The sequence below is a fragment of the Lampetra planeri genome, chromosome 8 (assembly GCF_965212315.1).
Source record: "Lampetra planeri chromosome 8, kcLamPlan1.2.h2, whole genome shotgun sequence".
Lineage (NCBI taxonomy): Eukaryota > Metazoa > Chordata > Hyperoartia > Petromyzontiformes > Petromyzontidae > Lampetra > Lampetra planeri.
The window spans coordinates 1110931-1130346 of NC_136114.1; positions in this window are offsets into that span (position 1 = coordinate 1110931).

Here is a 19416-nt window from a genome sequence, read left to right on the forward strand (position 1 = left end):
ATATTTTAATCACCTCACTCAATTCCTTGTCTGCCCTTGACTCTTATATTACGCTATCTTTAGCCATTGACTTCTCACCAAGTTAAACCAAATAAACTGGAATCTAAGAAACCTGCCGTAGTCACTCATCTGTTACAACGCTGATAGTGCTGTTTGTCACTGGCCGCTCGACAGTCACGGGCCACTGGGCCTGTGCCTGCGCTCAGAAACAAAAACTGTGTAGAGTGATGACGTCACGGGGAGGGATCGCACGCCACTTCATCGAGCCGGCCAGAGGATCTCCCCCGGTGGGATCCAGAATACGTTCAGAGCCACCACATGGGATGTCCTGGAGCGTCTCTACTCACCGCTGCTCAGCCCCGGCCACCCCCATCTCTACTGCCCCCCCCACACCCTCTCCCTGCCCCCCTCCGCTAGGACGATCAGCGAGGACAGGCAGCGCACGGGGCTCCATTAACCACTCAAGCCGTCGCTCGCCGGAGCGCCACTCTGCGTGATGAGCTGTCAGCGCCTACAGACGTCGCCAGGATGCGCAAAAAGCTGATGAGCCATTCGCATGGCCCCTTCATCCATAGCTTTTAAGTTGTGCATTTTAATAAAGCAACTATTTAGATTTTTTTTGTAGAATTGGGCTCTACATTATTATTTTTTACGAAAGATCTGTTGTGCGTGCCATTTTTGCGAGAGTGGTATTGAAGAGTGCAAACAGTGAATGGTAAATCGAGTGGCGTTAATTTAAACATCGGCATTGTTTGACGAATTGCGCGAATTGCGAATCCCTCCTGAGTGGTGGCTGGGTATGGCGGGGGTTCGACCCAGTTAAACTCAGCACACAAACCACAACCCGCCTCACCCCCAGAGCTCTCCGTCCACGCACACGCATCGAGTTTTGTGCATCGAGTATTGTGCGCACATCCCATCAGCCGCATGATCCTGATGGGAGCTCATGATGTCGGCAGCATTGGTTCAACAAGAATAGCTCTGGACAGATGTGCAGGCGACGAGGCATCTTAGGTACAGCTGCATGTAGCTGTTGCTCTGCATCAACATCAGCCATACGAAATAAGAATCTGAATGAAGGCCGCTGTCATTCTATGTTACAGCGGCCAGGCTGTCTGACAAGTCAGAGTCCAGCTGCCAACACGATCGTGGAAACGCAGCCTCTTCATGTGCATCATGTAACATTCACTGGTGACTAACGCCGATACCTTTTGGCGTTCTCTGGTCTAACACCGTTTGAGACGAGGCTCCAAAGAAAGCTGTCTATGCTGTGGACCAACCAGTTTCAAAGACAATGCATCTATTGATAATCGAGTTTTCCCCTTTTTTTCTGGCAACAAAACAGGCGTTAAGATGTTAAAATACCAAACTTAAACCTTTTACAAGGAATCATGTTTGCATTAACCACAATGCTTCTTGTTAGAATGTAAACAAAAAACATACTCTGATAATATATGCATTGTCCTTGAAACCGATTGGTCCACACCAGAGACAGCTTTCTTTTGAGCCTCGTCTCAAACGGCGTTACTGGCAAAGGAGGTCCCGTAATGGAAATGCCAATAAATTATCAGAGTATATTATTTGTTTACATTCTGACAACAAGTATTGTGGTTAATGCAGACATGATTCCTTGTAAAAGATTTCAGTTTGGTGCTTTAACATCTTAACACCTATTATGTTGCCAGAAAAAAGGGGAAAACCTATTCTCATACTTTGGAGTACAGTTTGTACACAGTATACATCCTCTGCAGTGGAGACATTCCTGTTGCACCACAAGAGCCACGGGATGGACTCCGAGGTACGCCGAAGTTGTGCTAAAACAAATGGCAAAACGTTCTCTTTCAATGAACGTCCCAGGGCTATTTGTTCATGCCGCCGCCATTGTTTGCGCCCTTTGTAAAAGACCGTCACCGCGAACAAGTTTCTGACTGACGGCTGTTTACACTGCAGCCACCACCACCGCCACCACCGAGCTCAGCCGCAACACAATCGAGACGGCGACCTTTGGCTCCCCCCCTCCCATCCACTATGCAGGACACGCGGAGTGGGGGCGCGCGCGCGTGCACTCGGACGCACTCTGTGGAGCGCCCGAGCGCGACACGGAGCGACTTGCGAACGCGCACCAAGCAGCTCACGTCAGATTTGACAACACGGCGCACATCGAGCCACCCTCCCGCCACCTTCCGTGTTAAACCCGGCTCTGTAAACACCGGGAGGGGGGGGGGGCGTGCTCCGACGTCGGAGCGGGAAGTCTTCCGATGTCGACGCCGTTGACGATTGTCCACGTCGAGCTTTGAACGAAACGGGTCATAGCAGTGGGGCCACATGAGCAGATGATCGGCGCAATGACTCTCGCTCAGAAAAGGCTCACTGTTTCCAGTCTCGAGTGCGCCCGATGCTATAAAGTCGCAGCAATGCGCATCAAATAAACTGTTAAGTTATTTATCTTGATTTGAAGCTTTCGGTAAAGTCACGTAGATCGAAAAAATAACTAATAAATCACGACGTTTCGATAGCAGCACAAGCCACCGTCTTCAGGTGAAACAATACAGCAGGCGGACTGCTGAGGAGGGAATGTAGCGAGAGAGCTGCTACAACCAAAGGTGATAGACGTTTGTGGTGGGTTCAACCCAAGGGTGAGTGGGCGGGACTAGGATGGAATTTGCAAGTGAATGTAATCGCAAAGAGGGTAGTTAAGTTATTTAATTTAAATTATTACGTCTTCTTTCGTAAGGTTGATGTAAGCGCCGCGGCGGCTGGTATACAGGAGGTCGACGGTTCGACCCCGACCCTGACGCTTGTATATTTAGAGTTTGCATGTTATCCCCGTGGTCGTGTGCATTTTTCCCCGGGTCCTCCGGTGCTTCCCTCGACATTTAGAAGCATGCGTTTCGAGTAATTGCTGCATTAAAATTCCACATGATATGCCACATCGTTGAGCTATCATTTGCGGGCCAGATCGCTTAAAAAAATAGCTATACAGCCTTCCCTGGGAAGATGAAACATAGTTTATAGATGCGGGAGTAACAACTACAATTTCACATTCAGGTGGTCAAGCCAGAGAACTTCCCTCGATGTTCAGTCGGAGAATCATTGTCCCAGGGCTAGCCCTCGGCAAGGTAAAGTAAAAGTTAAACGGTAAAAAAACAAGACTACCTTTACCCTACCTTTTACCTTACCACAATACAATCGCTCTACCCTACCTTTTACCCTTTAGCAGGTAAGGTAAAAGGTAAAAAGCAACGAGCCTACCTTTACCCTACCTATTATCCTTATCCCATACAAATTACCCGATTACAGGGAAATTACTGGGTTACAACACATGAAACATTTTTATAACGATTAATGCTAGGTAGAGCGCTTTATACATATAGAATACTCTCGAATCGGGCGTTGAGGCTGTCGACGACACCGTCCTCCATAACCTCCTTGTCCCAGTCATCTTGGTCGATGGCGATCTCATCAAAAACCTGATCAAGTTCGTCATTGCCATCGTCCTCGGACGAACGACAGGCAATAAGATCCTGCGCCGCTCCGGCCCAGTTAGATGGAACCTTCAGGCAGCCGACGCCGACGTCCCGACCTCGCTGCCTGTGGCGAGCACGTTGTGCTTCTTGAGGTGGGCTTTCCACCCCGACGCGTTCGTGTGGGTGGAAAACCACTTGCGGCAATGCTCGCACTGCCGCTTCCCTTGCTGCGCATGGGGATCACCCTCCATCCAATCGTGCGTGTGCTCCCACGGGAACGCATGCCGCTGCCTCTTTCGATTGCTGTTCGCAGCAACCCCGAAAATGCCGTTGCTGGAATACTCGACCTCGTCCTCTAGTACCTCGACCTCAAGAACGTGGACCGTCTCCATCTGGTCCGACATCAATTATCGCAATTTAAAATGGAGGCTACGGACTGCGCCATGGAGCTTTTAGCGGTAAACAAGGTACCATATTTACCGGGTAATTATTCGCGCTACCTTTACCCTACCGGGTAATTCTTCTGAGCTACCTTTACCCTACCCTTTACCTTACCCCTTGGCATGTCGAAACCTTTACCCTTTACCCGGTGAAAAAGGTAATTTACCTTACCTTGCCGAGGCCTACCCAGGGCCTAGCTGGCGCTTCGTTTGGCCCTGAAGATAAACGTGGATTTTCTTTAAAAAAATTCCCAATATCTTCATTCTGTGTCAGACTATAGCCTCGGAGTGCGCTCGACTCTAGGTCAGTTCTGCAGAAGAGTGGTGAAGTCTCAACGACACCCAAACGACGTCGGCGTGGCGATGACTGCTGACCGCACGGTGCAAGTGGAACGGTCACGGCCTGTGGTGTCGAGTCTGAGCGCACGTCTTCATTTGCCAGCGTAATATCCTGGGTCACAACTGTAGCAGAAGCTAATTGTATAAACTGGACATCTGTACCCAACACAGCAGGCCTGGTCTACCCGTCGCAAGGTGATTGGCTAAATTCACAAGTTGGGAGAGAGCCGCAAATGGTATATAGCTCACCGGACACGTGTTTGCAAAGTGCGTTCTGCCTCCCTCTCCATCTGGCTTCTACAACTCATTTATATGGCGGCTGCTGAGCCAGTTTTTTGTATTCATGCTTTTACACGTGACTTCTACATAGTTAGAGCACCAGATACACGTGAAAAAAAATAGTCAAATTAATACATATGCGTGTCAATGTTCTGTGAGTGGACATTATCCCACGTAGCAACACAGAGCCGTGCGACAGCCTCCTCCTCCAGCACGCGCAGGGCAACAACCAGTTTGCCCGGCACGCCCTGACGCACTTCACAGCTGCAGACGATGGTCTCCTGGTCCCCGCATTCACACTGCGGGGCTGTCACGTGGTACGCCCCATCGATGTTCCGAAGCGGCACACACCACCTGGTCATCCCGGTGGCTGCCACGGTGGCGAGATGTTAACTACCTCGTCTGGTATGCAGGAGGTCATGGGTTCGATCCCGACGCTGACGCTTGCATGTTTAGAGTCTTTTTTCCCGTGGTCGCGTGGATTTTTCTACGAGGTCTTCCGCTTTTTTCCTCACATTTATACACAAGCATTTCGAGTATTTGGCTGCTATACATTTCCACACAATCAATGTCTTTGTTGAGCTATCATTTGTGATAGCCAGGTCGCTTCTGAAAGAGAGCTCAGTGGGCCTAACCTGGTAAAATCTAAATAGTTTATCTCTTTTAATCGTTTTTCTAGGTGTCCCATCCTGTGACAGCACCACAAATAATATTCTCCGAGTAGAAAAGTCCAATAAATTTCGATTTAAAGCTTTCGTGACTGCAGGGATTCATCTTCTTGGTTATTTCGGTAAAGTCACGTATAAGGGAAGTAATAAAATAATAACAATAAAACATAATAAAAAAATTATATTATTTTATTTTATTATGTTTTATTTGTATTATTTTCTTACTTCCCTTCTACGTGACTTTACCGAAAGAACCAAGAAGATAAGTCCAAGAAAGTTGCGACTGTACGTTGGGTGGACACACGTTACGAGAGGTGTTGGTGTGGTTGCCAGTGCTTGAACCGAGGTTCAAACAACATTCGAACACAAATTGTGTCAGTATTCAGAGAATGATGGTTATGTTGTTTTGTTTGTTATGTATGTTCTAGATGGTTTAAACAGCCTAGTTACCATGGTAACCATCGTTTTAAATGCGTACACGCTTGGGCTCTAAACAATGACACAAAGAGGGCACAAAAATGCCAAATAAAGCGTCTACCAGTACTAAATCGTGGTTCAGGAATCCAAATACTGCATGGCCATATCAAAGATATCGGTGCCTTCTGTTCGTGGGGAAAAAAAAAAGAAAAGGCAAACGATGACCTTTTGTCAAAATAATTTCACTGTAGAAGAGTTTGCGGGGTTTTTTTTTACTTAATAAAACATACTAACTACACACGATGCGATACATCTCAATAGTTTTAGTTGCCTCAAGCAGCAGCGGTAGCGGTATAGTTTCTAGCCGTTTCCATGGCGACCATTTAATTTTTTTGTTTACATTTATGAAACGACAACGCAAGGAAGCCATATACGTCTTGGGGATCATGTAATGTAATACTTTGCAATCGTGCTGATCCTGAGGTCACAAACTCAAACACGTAGATTTTTCTCGCCCAAGTGGCCAATGGGGGAACCCAGAGGAGGATCGTGATTGACACGGCTCAGCAGAAGGATGCCGCTGCTGCTACTACTGGTGATGTTGCATATTAAATGTGGCCCTCATGATGTCCCACCACTGGTGTGCTGTCAAACTCAAGATGTCCAGTGAGAAGCAATGTGCAACATCATGATCTGTGATTAATTGTGAATAACAGGATGTCTAAATGGCTTTAGATTTGCAGTCTAAATCTGCCAATGCCGTAGAAACACATTGATAGCGGGGGAGTTAAGTTGTAATCCGCGATCCCACCACGCAATACTTTAATTCGTGATTAGCAGCATCGCATAGTTCCTTTGTCAGTGGCCACACTTCCAATCTGTACATGGCAGCTGGCAATGTGCATCAAACTGCATAGAACTGACTTCCATTCTGAAGCCCTATTGGCAAGGGGCAGCTGCGTCCCCTGATGGTCAACGCTACTGACCACCATTTACGAGTTGGCAGAGTTCAAATAAAATAAAAGTTTATTTGGCATATGCACAGGATACCCCGAAGTGTAACACAGTACAGTGATAATGTTTACTTGCAAGCCCTCTTCTCAAACAGTGCAGCAGCTCTGAAAAAAATTCAATACAGGCAATAAGTAGCACATTAGAATACTATATAAATAAAACATGAGTAAGAAAATCACAAAAAAGAACACTATTTTTTTTTATTGTGAAAATTGTAATATAGTAAAAAAAAATCACAATGGTACAATTTGCACTTATGCCTGGGAAGAGGGATAAAGTGGCGTAAGTGTGGAGAGTTCAACCCCCACATACGTGGATTTTTGTTGTAAAATGCACGTTAAAGACCCGGTCACCTCATCAAAGAGAAGAGTCATTTCGTGCCATTGTTTTTAGCCCAACGCCTTAATTAAATAGTCCATGCGGAAAATAAAATGTTATATCTATCTCTCTCTATGCAGACACGACCAGGCGTCCCTTGAAAGGAAATGTCAGTGCGCTCCCACCTACTTATAGAGGGAGACATCAATCAAATATAACTTTTCTTTAAGCATTACAAATGCCCCAAATCACCGCCTGCTGTGAATGTTGTTTTTTTCTTCCCACACCGCAGCGACGCGGTGAACACAACGGACGGACGTGCGCGAGTGACAACTCGCGTGGCTCCACAGTACGTCGCATTGTCAGTGACGGTGCATTCGCAAATCTCGACTCGTGCACGGTCCATGCTTTTGCTGCAACACGGGGATACGTTGCAATTATCCACAATTCGTTCCACTTGGTTTAGATAGTCGTGTAAGTTATACAGTCATTCCCCCCCATAACCCTCCACCATCTGACAGACAATCGAATCAAGTTGTCACGTGGGCAAATATGCCGATTGATTCGGGGTTTTTTCTTCTTCAGCAAACCGGAATGTTGAAAAGGCAAAAGCACAAAGTTTGGCAACGTATACGCGATGCTTCGCTGGAGATTAAACCCAGCATCACGAGGTGCTAACAGCGGCTCAGCTCTCGCGTTATCTGTCGCGAGATGAAAGCATCTGCATCACAAAAGATGCGCCATGTTAAGCGGCAACGGTTCCACTAATTGGGAAGACGAAAACGCATTACAAGAGCCGCCCCTAGCAAAGGCACAGCAGCAAACCACACGATGGTCGCGAACTATATGGGGTATTGCATCGGTAAAGTCGTTTTGGCCATGATCCATATTATTATTGCTGAGTTCGACGACTGAGAATGGCGGTGGGGGGTGAGAATTGGGAGCGGGAGGGGTTTGAGAACCGGGGGGTGGAGGTTGAGAATTAGGAGGGAGGGGTTGAGAATTTGGGGGGCGGTTGATATTTTGGGGGGGTTAAGAATTCGGGTGGGGGGGCGTTGAGTATCGGGGCGAGGCTGGCACCCCACAGGTGAAGCCCTGGGGCTGCTTCATGGGATACAAGAGCTTGGGACGTTGTTAAAGTTAAAACACTCACCAGCAGTAAGCCACGTGCCTCGAGACAGTTGGTACATCTAGTGAGGGGGGGGCGATCCTCACCATTGACCATCCACGGTGAAGGGTGGATATTTGTCCGAGCCTCCCAGGATATCGTTGACCGTGCTGTGGTGCGGCCTATTCGCCACGTGGCCTGCCTGCCCTTGCCTGGACAACCTGCCTCCGTGACTGTCCCCTCATCGACCAAGAGCTGATCGCTCTGGGCTACTCTTGACCGTAAATCTCTCAATGCAGTCCAAGTTGAAAATGCGCTGGGGGCCGATAATTTTTGGATTTTACATTTTTCAAGTCTCTTGCAGAGTTGTGGCCCAGGGATGGATCGGGGGTGTGCTGATGTGGAATGGGCGGAAGCACTCCTGAACGTGAATCTGACTGCGATACTGATAATCCATAATAGAGGTTTATTTTGGGTTAGATCGCGTAAATATATAAATGTGGCGTTAAAACCCACCACCACCCGACACAGCCAACAGAAACAGAACATGCCAATTCGTCACGAGTACAGCACTACACCGGTGTGTTGGAGAGTCAAGCCACAACATTTACAATCTGAGTACGATGTTTCGCTAGTAATTACAACTAGCTTCATCAGGCGACAGCCAGATTTGTGGAGAAATACACCTGTTTCGTTCCTTATATAGAGGCGTAGATGTAGTCACCACGCTTCTGCACTCTTGCGCAAAGTGGGGGCGGGGGATTAATGAGTCAACGTACATTATGCATGCACATTATGCGAGCCCTTTGATGTTGTCCTTCCTGTCCATTGTGTGTATTAAAATAGCCTACCAATGGTAATCCCTATTGAAATATGGGGGCCTGTATAGGCATGCATTTAAACATGTACTATTTAATGATTCGTTTCCATGCTATCTGAACGGTTAAAATTATTTTTTATTTATTTCAATTTCGATATATTCTGTAATTAGTCTTGGCCAGTAGTAGCTAGTTTTGCACAAAACTTCAACATTATCAAAATCAATTGAGTGTCCTTGTTGGCACGCATGTTCTGCTACTGCTGACAGTTGTATTTGGGAGTATTTAATATTTATCTGATGTTCTTTTAGTCTCGTGCTGATCATTCGTCCTGTTTGCCCAACATCGCATTTGCCACAAGTGCAGTTAATCCTGTACACACCTTCTGTTGATAGCTTCGGTAATACATCTTTTGTACCAGATATTAATTTCTGTATTTTATATACCGTGCCAAATATGACTCAGATGTTTGTTTTTCCAAATATCTGACTAGTTTATCAGTTACTCCCGCAGTGTACGGTATTTTGATCAGTTTAATTACTTGGGCAGTTTCAATGCTCGTGTTATTTGATTTGGTTTTGTCATTGAATGCCTTGTTGATTTGTGCATCATTGTAACCGTTCAATTGCAGGGCTTTTTTAACATGTTTAACTTAACTTCTCAGACTGTCACCATCTGACACTTTCTTAGCTCGATGAATGAGCGTCTTGATAAGAGCGGATTTATGTGCAGGGTGATGGTGTGACTGCATTCAGATAGGCGTCAGTATGCGTTTTTTTCGGTAAACGCTGTGTTATTTTACCGTCTGAGCAGAATATCCATAAATTGTAGAGTTCTGTCAGCGTCCACTTCCATGGTGAACTGGAGGGATTGGTTTTGTGTATTGACATGATTTATAAACGTCGTACTCAGATTGTAAAGGTTGTGGCTTGGCTCTCCAACACACTGGTGTGCTGTACTAGTGACGAATTGGCATGTTCTGTTTACGTGACAACCCTTACTAGTTGGCTGTGCCGGGTGGTGGCGGTTTTAACGACACATTTATATATTTACGCGATCTAACCCAAAAAATGCTATTATGGATGATATTGGTCGTGAAAGCCTATGTGTTTAACTGATGATGATAATTATGAAGACACAGAAGATGGGGATGATGATAACGATAATGAAGCCATTGATTGCGATGAAGATTGTAATGATAACCATTGTAACGATTATGGTCATCATGATGTTAATGAGGATCTTGATGATGATGAGAATGAGGCTTTTTGATTGGGCACATATCAGCTGGCAGAATTAATTTTATCTGAATTCTGGCTCAGGCTATATTCGTATTTTCTCGAGAATTCTCTTCTTCCACCAACGATGCCCACATCTCGAAGAATATAAACAAAATTAAGATCAACTATCACAGACCCAGGTGTAAGTGATTTGGCCGTTCAAGTGCTTTATCTGAGAGTGGTGAATTGCAGAAACACCCACCCACTGCCCTTCACGTGTTATTTTGGTCGCAGTGTGAAGTCACATGGTCCGGTAGATGCGAGTGCGCTGGGATGCGAGCACATGCAGAATACCAGAAGTGTGCCCTTCATGTGTGGTCATTTAGACAATTCGTATGAGCTAATAAAGGGGTCGCAACACTCATAAACAAGTGGAGTTATATAAGCGACCACGTTGCCAAGTGGTGGCGCAAGATTCATGGAGCGTTCCTCCTCGTGAATGCATGCTGTGTGTGCGTACGTGTGCGCGCGCGTCAGTGTTGGCCTCGACTGTTCCACCTTTCACTGTTAACCGTGAGGATATAAGCAGGACCCTTCACCCGAGAAATGCCAAAAATGATAATTCTTGCCAAGGAAAGGACTGCCAAACAAGAAGTGCTTGTTAGTTCACAACATGACCCGGTTTAATTACTGCAGTCATTACAGTTGCACTGGTATTTTCCAGATGGTGCAACTTAATTATAACTACACGGCCACAAGCTCGGGGTTTTGCGGCGAACCATAACGCGAGGCATCGCCAGGGCTATTTACACTTCCCGATGGTCTTGCTATGTGCGGCTATGTTGGTCAACATCGGACCACCGTAGCTAAGGGGGTCGAGGTGGCAACTTTGTTGTAACAATGAACTGTTTTTTAAAATAAATTTGTTAATAGTTGTTCTTGGGAGACAAAAACGTGTTAATACTTTGTAGAATTCGTCACGGTTTTCATTATATATATTATAAGGTTTTTTTAGGAAAAAAATCGATGTGAAAGAGAAGTGACGTGACCTTCGTGTGGTGAGTGAGTGGTGATTAAGTGGTGAGTGAGTGTGTTGATGTGACCTCGGTGTGGTGTGGTGAATAAGTGGTGAGTGAGTGGATGTGTTGATGTGACCTCCGTGTGGTGAGTGGTGAATGAGTGGTGAGTGAGTGTGTTGATGTGACCTCCGTGTGGTGTGGTGAATGAGTGGTGAGTGAGTGGATGTGTTGATGTGACCTCCGTGTGGTGAGTAACCTGCAGTGTCGTTAGTGGGTGCGTTGTCGTGACCTGCAGTGTGGTGAGTGAGCACCGTATGAATGAGACAGAACAGTCAGTGTCTGGTCGACCGAGTCCTCAACATGGGTGGAGGAGTCTACACGTTAAATTATTTCAAGTGCCTATCATTCCTTACAAACTGGGTTCATTACAGTTCGACATGACATTTGTAACGGCCATTCATTTGTATGTGTACAGAGAGACCTGCACTCCACGAGTGCTTATTTTGAAACCGCGTGTTAGGTTCGCACTGCGTTTTAATTTAAACCACTTTAGCCCTTTGTATTTGGAAAGCAGGTCGTCCCGTAGTCCAAAATCACGCGTTTAACCTGAATTGTTCCCTCGCCTTTCGCTTCCTGACAATAAAAGTGTCACCTACTTCGCCGAGGTCAAGTTGTTGTGGACAGCTGCACCCGGCTATCCACAGTAAATGTGCGCGTTTCACATTTCCCTCCGATGCGAACTCTGCGTGTGTCGCGCGTGTCGTGTGTGCCGGGGAGACCCTACACGCACCTACACGCGCGAGGTGAGACTCTGCCTGCGCTGCACGTGGCTGCCCGTAACGCAGCGCTGCGGAGGCAGCGGCGAGGGTTGGCGGATCTCCACTGCGCACATGTGTTTGCGAAACGCCCTTCCCGTGAGAGTCGAGGTGTCATAACATGTATCACCAGGAGAAGGCGTATATAAAATGTGAACCCCACCTTGTTGCAATATGTACAGGATAGAGGGTTGCCGCCTCGCACGTGTGGGTATTCATTAATTGACTGAAAACATATTTATATAGAGAGGACCGCAAATCTTGGACAATTGTTGGCAGTGCCAGCTCACTGCGTGGCTGCTGCTGCCTTCTTGCTCCTCGTCTGTTGTTCCTCCTCCTGTCGTCCTCTTTCTGAGTCGTCCCCTCTCTCTGAGTCATCCCTTTATCCCTGACTCGCCCCCTCTCTCTCTGAGTCGTCCCTTCTCTCACTCTCTCTCTGAGTCGCCCTCTCTGAGTCGTCCCTTCTCTCACTCTCTCTCTGAGTCGCCCTCTCTGAGTCGGCCCCTCTCTCTGAGTCGTCCCCTCTCTCCCTGACTCGCCCCCTCTCTCTGAGTCGTCCATTCTTTCACTCTCTCCCTGAGTCGTCCTCTCTGAGTCGTCCCCTCTCTCTCTGAGTCGTCCCCTCTCTCTGAGTCGTCCCCTCTCTCTCTGAGTCGTCCCTTCTCACACTCTCTCTGAGTCGTCCCTTCTCTCTTCCCAAGCGAAGAGTGGATACCGCGCGGCGGCGCGTTACGAGTAGAGATTATTATTTCATGACATGACACACACCGCCAAGAAAGTTACTATTAATAATGTAGATCGCGAAATTCACCAGATTTTTCAAAGATGTTTTCGACTTTGTTCTTCGCGGAAGGGAAGACGGTAATTAAACCTTTATGAAGTGTTTTGTGCGAGGAGCAGGTGAGCGGTTTTTTTTAGCCTTCAGACGCGACAGAGCCCTGCCTGGTGTCTCTCGTCACGTGGGGTCATTTGGCCTCGCTGCTCAGTTAAAAAGGGCGTCGCGGTGACTAGGAAAATTTGACTACCTTCCCTGGCATGCAGGAGGTCGAGAACCAGCGATTATGACACAACCATGGCAACTCCCTTCGTTTCCCAAGGGAATGTGTAAGACAACGTTCACGTGATTGGCTCGGAGCATTTCTCATATGTTGTGCGGCAAAGCGGTTACCGGTTTTTTTACCGGTTTTCTCCAGTACCGGATTAAGCTAGTGCGGAGCCTGTAGCATAGGTTATAAAGGGGCCCTAAATAAAAAAAACATAAATATTTAAACACACATATTTTTTACTTACATAGTAAAATATTTGTATTTTTTCATTTGCTATACAGCCAGATAATACGACAAATCGCTAACTTTAAACACCCAGTCGTTCATAAAAGTTGAAGGCAGTATAGTACTATAGTAATAGAGCAAGTGTAGAATCACTGAACCGGAATTGGTAGCTTGAAAGCACTTAGCGCAGGGCCCTTGAAAGTGCGGGGCCTGTAACATGTGTAGCCACTTTTGCTACGACGATAATCCGGCACTGGTTTCCCGATTAGCGGTCACCGGTGAAGGCACAGAGCGCCGATTGTGTTTTTGTTTTGTTAACAACCCTGTTCACCAATTGACAATTGGCGTTTGAGCTACGCACTTTGAAATCATTTAGATTTAAAACTCATTTCTTTAGCACTGCCTTTTCTGTGTTTAGTTTGTTGTCCTTCCCCGCCGCCTCTCCCCGTACCTCCGATTAGCACGGTTGGCTACGTAGGGTGCGAAAAAAGTTCAACGTACAAAACAACAACAAAGTCCCCCGTCTATCCTAAACAGACTGTTGGGGCAAGTGCTGTTAGCGAGCACCTATATAGGCCGGCACGGCACACGAGGAGGTGGGTGGTAAACACCACACCCAGCCGCCTTTGTCTCCCTAGTGGCGATGTTTACAGACCGCACCAGATACTCATCTGAGGCTGAGTCGACATAGGGGAGAGCCCCAGAACCGGTTCAAATAATCGTTACTGGTGTTGGCCGCTCCCCACTAACCACTACACCACCGCTCCCCACTAACCGCTACACTACCGCTCCCCACTAACCGCTACACCACCGCTCCCCACTAACCGCTACACTACCTCGCCCCACTAACCGCTACACCACCGCTCCCCACTAACCGCTACACTACCTCGCCCCACTAACCGCTACACTACCGCTCCCCACTAACCGCTACACTACCGCACGTAACACACAAGCGGCGATGCTCTTCTCCGTCACGGCGAAGGCAGCCGGATCTTCGCGAGGCTCTGCCGGGCGGCGCAGCGCTTTTCCCCGCTGCGGGCGGAGGTGGCCGGACCCCGTGAGCGACCCAAACCCTCCGACAACATCAGAAGGGACGTTGGCTGGCGGCACGCTGTGAGCCATCACTGTGCTCTAATTGAAATAACCTTTGATGAAATGCGATTTTATGCCCTCCACCAGCCACATTATGGCGCTGATTATATTAGTCACAGTCTCGTTTCCACATATATATTTTTCGCACCAGACCGAATATCCCATGGATAGCCTTCAAACAGGTTTTTGGGGCAAGTGCTGTTGGCGAGCACCTATGAAGGTCGGTACTGCTCACGAAGGGGGGTGGGGGGTATGTTGTCAACACCACGCCCGGCCGCCTTTGTCTCTCCAATGCTGATGTTTACACATCGCAGTCGACCCATGACAGGTTCAGATAATCGCCACTAGTCTTGGCCGTGAGCGGCAATCGAACCCGGATCGCCGGGTTCGTAGCGCAGCGCGATAACCGCTGCACCACCGCTCCCCATACACTCGCCATTACACACACACACTCACTCGCACACTACACAACAGGCGTACACAGCAAACAAGTACTGCCGCATATATAGACCCTTGTTAAATTTATCACTAATACAGGATGCATTTATACAATGAATATCGCATCAGTCAAATACATAAATGTTGCGTCTATATATATAACATTTTATATCATTATATGTTTAATTATATGCTTCACACTGCCGGTTCATGACGAATGGACTCCAGCTGTGACAAGTGCAATGTTGAGTGAGCGAGTTTTAGCGAAAGATTTGCATTAAGATGGGACTGGCAGCATGATTTGAGCGAGTTTGGGGGATTGTCCCACGCTTTCGGAGTGTCTGTGTCTGACTGGGAGTGCCCCTCAATCGGTTTGTACGCCCCGCGATGTCGCACTGGAACAACCCAGGCGCCAACTCCAAAGTCGTCTTCCTCCTGATTCGCTCAGTCTCAGAACCCTCCTCGTGGGGACGAGACTCCTCCCGGTTGTTGCGCAAAATATTCACGCGCTTCGTTGCGGAGAGTAGGAGTGACACGATTAACACGCTCACAATTCACCTCCTTCATACATCCGTACATCCACAAACACAGCATTTCCTGCTGACATTACGCACTTTGAGTTGTGATGTGTAAAACGTTACGTTTGTTATAACTTTATTTAATATATATGTGGAGACACAGATATTGTATTGCAAGAGCTGTCCGTGGACACTTAGCACTGGACACGTGCGCGTGCACGCGTTGGTTGGCGTCACTGCTGCTGCTGCTACTGCTGCTGTTACTGCTGCTGCTACAGCTGCTGCTGTTACTGCTGCTTCTGCTGTTACTGCGGCTGCTACTGCTGCTACTACTGCTGCTACTGCTGTTAGTGCTGCTACTGCTGCTACTACTGCTGCTGCTACTGCTGTTACTGCTGCTACTACTGCTGCTGCTACTGCTACTACTGCTGCTACTACTGCTGCTCCTACTGCTGCTGCTAGTGCTGCTACTACTGCTACTGCTGCTGTTACTGCTGCTGCTACTGCTGCTGCTACTACTGCTGCTGCTACTGCTGTTACTGCTGCTACTACTGCTGCTACTGCTGTTACTGCTGCTACTGCTGCTGCTACTGCTGTTACTGCTGCTACTACTGCTACTGCTGCTGCTACTACTGCTGCTACTACTGCTGCTGCTAGTGCTGCTACTGCTGCTACTACTGCTGCTGCTGGAGTGCCACACACGGCGAGGAGACTCGCGGGCACCGCAAGTTGCGCATTTCCCGTGGAGGCTGCGCCCTGCATTTTCACGCCTTCCCATCTCAGCACTTTGATCGTACCCTTTGATCTTCTTTTTTTTGGTAACCATTTTTCAAATATCTGCCTTCCATTGAAAGTTGTGCATGTGCGGATCGAGACGGTGCAGCGGGAAACCCCGTATTCTGCACAATTCCGCGTCGACGCAGCAGCAACATAACGCATCGCATGCGTCGTAGTACATACCTGCCAGCCGCTTGCCAATGAAATAGATATAAGAGCACAACATATTCTTGGTTATTTCGGTATAGTCATGTAGATAGAAACCAAAAATAAAAATAATTAAGTAAAAGTTTCAAATTTCATTAACATTATGAAAATTAATTGAAAATAATGAAAGCAAAAAACCCACAACAAAAATGCAAAATCTAATTAAAATAAAAACATTAAATACATTAAACGTCGTGGATTTTTTGCTTTTATTATTTTCAATTTACTTTATTTTTTTATTTTAATTTTTCTATTTTTATTTTAATTGTGGGGTTTTGCTTTTATTATTTTTAATTTTTTTCATTCTTTTAATTCTTTAATTTTTTTTTTCTATCCACGCGACTTTACCGAAATAACCAAGAATATGAATTCCTGCAGTCACGAAAGTTTTAAGTCAAAATTAAAGAGCACAACACACAGATCGCACGCTCAGCTACGGGTGGCGAGTACCTGCGATGCTTGGCCACAGCACTTCAGCAGTGCACCTTTGCCTCCCCAGCGCGGATGGTCACACGCACTGCACCAGTTCTCAGTGGCAGAAACAACGCTTGCGATATTCTTTTAGGGGTGGGGGGAGCTGCGGAGTCACTGAATGGGCCAATGAACAGAAACTATTATTTATTTACAAGTGGGGACACAAAGGAGGTTCGCTCACATCGATGCTTCTTCCCACGGCAGTCGTCTCATTGAGTGTAGCCTGGTCACGGGGACTCGTTTGATGGGATCAAACGCCACTTGCCCCTCTGGTGACCCACGTGTGAAATTGACCCCCCCCCCCCCACCCCCGGGTCACTCAGGCTGTAGCGGACGAGTCGAACGCCACTCCCCGACACGCAAGCGGTAGTCGACACGACATTTAATTCCATCTCCTCTCATGCCTACAGCCACACTGTGCGCCGCTCCGCATCACAAGTAATCGACAAGATCTCCAATGACAGGCGGGTGGATACGTAGCGATTATTTTTTTTTAAAGCCAATTCTTACTTGGGTGCGTGAACTGTAAGCTGCGTCGCAACAACATGGGACTCTCCCGTTCGCGAGCAACGCTGCAGTACAGTGACACTCGCTGGTATTGTGAATATCAAATTTGACTCGAGGCATATTCGGGGAAGTGACACAAAGGAAAATCGTAAGTGGCAAAATCCAGCGACAATGTCAGCTCGGCTGAGTACAGGGGAGCTGACGCGGAGGAGGAGTGGTGGCTCGGGATTGTGAGGGTGTAGGCTGGGCATGCGGCCCCCTGACTCTGCACGGCGCAGTGGGGCGGGTGTGCGCTTGGTGGTGATGGTGGTGGGGAGCAGTGGTGGAGCGGTTAGCGCTACGCTGCGCAAAGAACCCGGCAGTCCCGCGTTCGATTCCCATTAACGGCCACCACCAGCAATGATTATGTGAACCGGTCCTGGGCTTCTCCCCTAGGTCGACTCAGCCTCAAATGTAGTACCTGGGGAGACAAAGACGGCCGTGCCGGCCTTTATAGGTGCTATTCGCAAAAAGCAATTGCCCCAACAGTCTGTTACAGCCTATACGGGGCATCTTTGTCTTTGTTTGGGCAGAGCCGGGGGTGCCAGCCGGCTGGCCCTGTCGGTCGGTGCAGGTGCAGCTCGGCGGCTTTGCGAAGAGAACACCGTCTAACTAACCACAGATACCTCGTCTAACTAATCACATAGACCTCGTCTCTCTAACCACAGAGACCTCGTCTAACTAACCACAGAGACCCCCTCTAACTAACCACAGAGACCTCGTCTAACTAACCACAGAGACCTCGTCTAACTAACCACAGAGACCTTGTCTAACTAACCACAGAGACCCCGTCTAACTAACCACAGAGACCTCGTCTAACTAACCACAGAGACCTTGTCTAACTAACCACAGAGACCCAGTCTAACTAACCACAGAGACCTCGTCTAACTAACCACAGAGACCTCGTGTCTAACTAACCACAAAGACCCCGTCTAACTAACCACAGATACCCCGTCTAACTAACCACAGAGACCTCGTCTAACTAACCACAGAGACCCCGTCTAACTAACCACAGAGACCTCGTCTAACTAACCACAGAGACCTTGTCTAACTAACCACAGAGACCCCGTCTAACTAACCACAGAGACCTCGTCTAACTAACCACAGAGACCTCGTCTAACTAACCACAGAGACCTCGTCTAACTAACCACAGAGACCTCGTCTAACTAACCACAGAGACCTTGTCTAACTAACCACAGAGACCCCGTCTAACTAACCACAGAGACCTCGTCTAACTAACCACAGAGACCCCGTCTAACTAACCACAGAAACCTCGTCTAACTAACCACAGAGACCTCGTCTAACTAACCACAGAGACCTCGTCTAACTAACCACAGAGACCTCGTCTAACTAACCACAGATACCTCGTCTATCTAACCACAGAGATCCGTCGAACTAACCACAGAGACCCCGTCAAACTAACCACAGAGACCCCGTCTAACTAACCACAGAGACCTCGTCTAACTAACCACAGAGACATCGTCTAACTTACCACAGAGACCCCGTCTAATTAACCACACAGACTTCGTCTAACTAACCACAGAGACCTCGTCTAACTAACCACAGAGACCTCGTCTAACTAACCACAGAGACCCCGTCTAACTAACCAGAGACGCCGTCTAACTAACCACAGAGACCCCGTCTAACTAACCACAGAGATCTCGTCTAACTAACCACAGAGACCCCGTCTAACTAACCAGAGACCACGTCTAACTAACCACAGAGACCTCGTCTAACTAACCACAGACACCTCGTCTAACTAACCACAGAGACCCCATCTAACTAACCAGAGACCCCGTCTAACTAACCACAGAGACCCCGTCAAACTAACCACAGAGACCACTTCTAACTAACCTCAGAGACCTCGTCTAACTAATTACAGAGACATCGTCTAACTTACCACAGAGACGCCGTCTAACTAACCACAGAGACCCCGTCTAACTAACCACAGAGACCTCGTCTAACTAACCACAGAGACCTCGTCTAACTAACCACAGAGACCTCGTCTAACTAACCACAGAGACCTCGTCTAACTAACCACAGAGACCTTGTCTAACTAACCACAGAGACCCCGTCTAACTAACCACAGAGACCTCGTCTAACTAACCACAGAGACCCCGTCTAACTAACCACAGAGACCTCGTCTAACTAACCACAGAGACCTCGTCTAA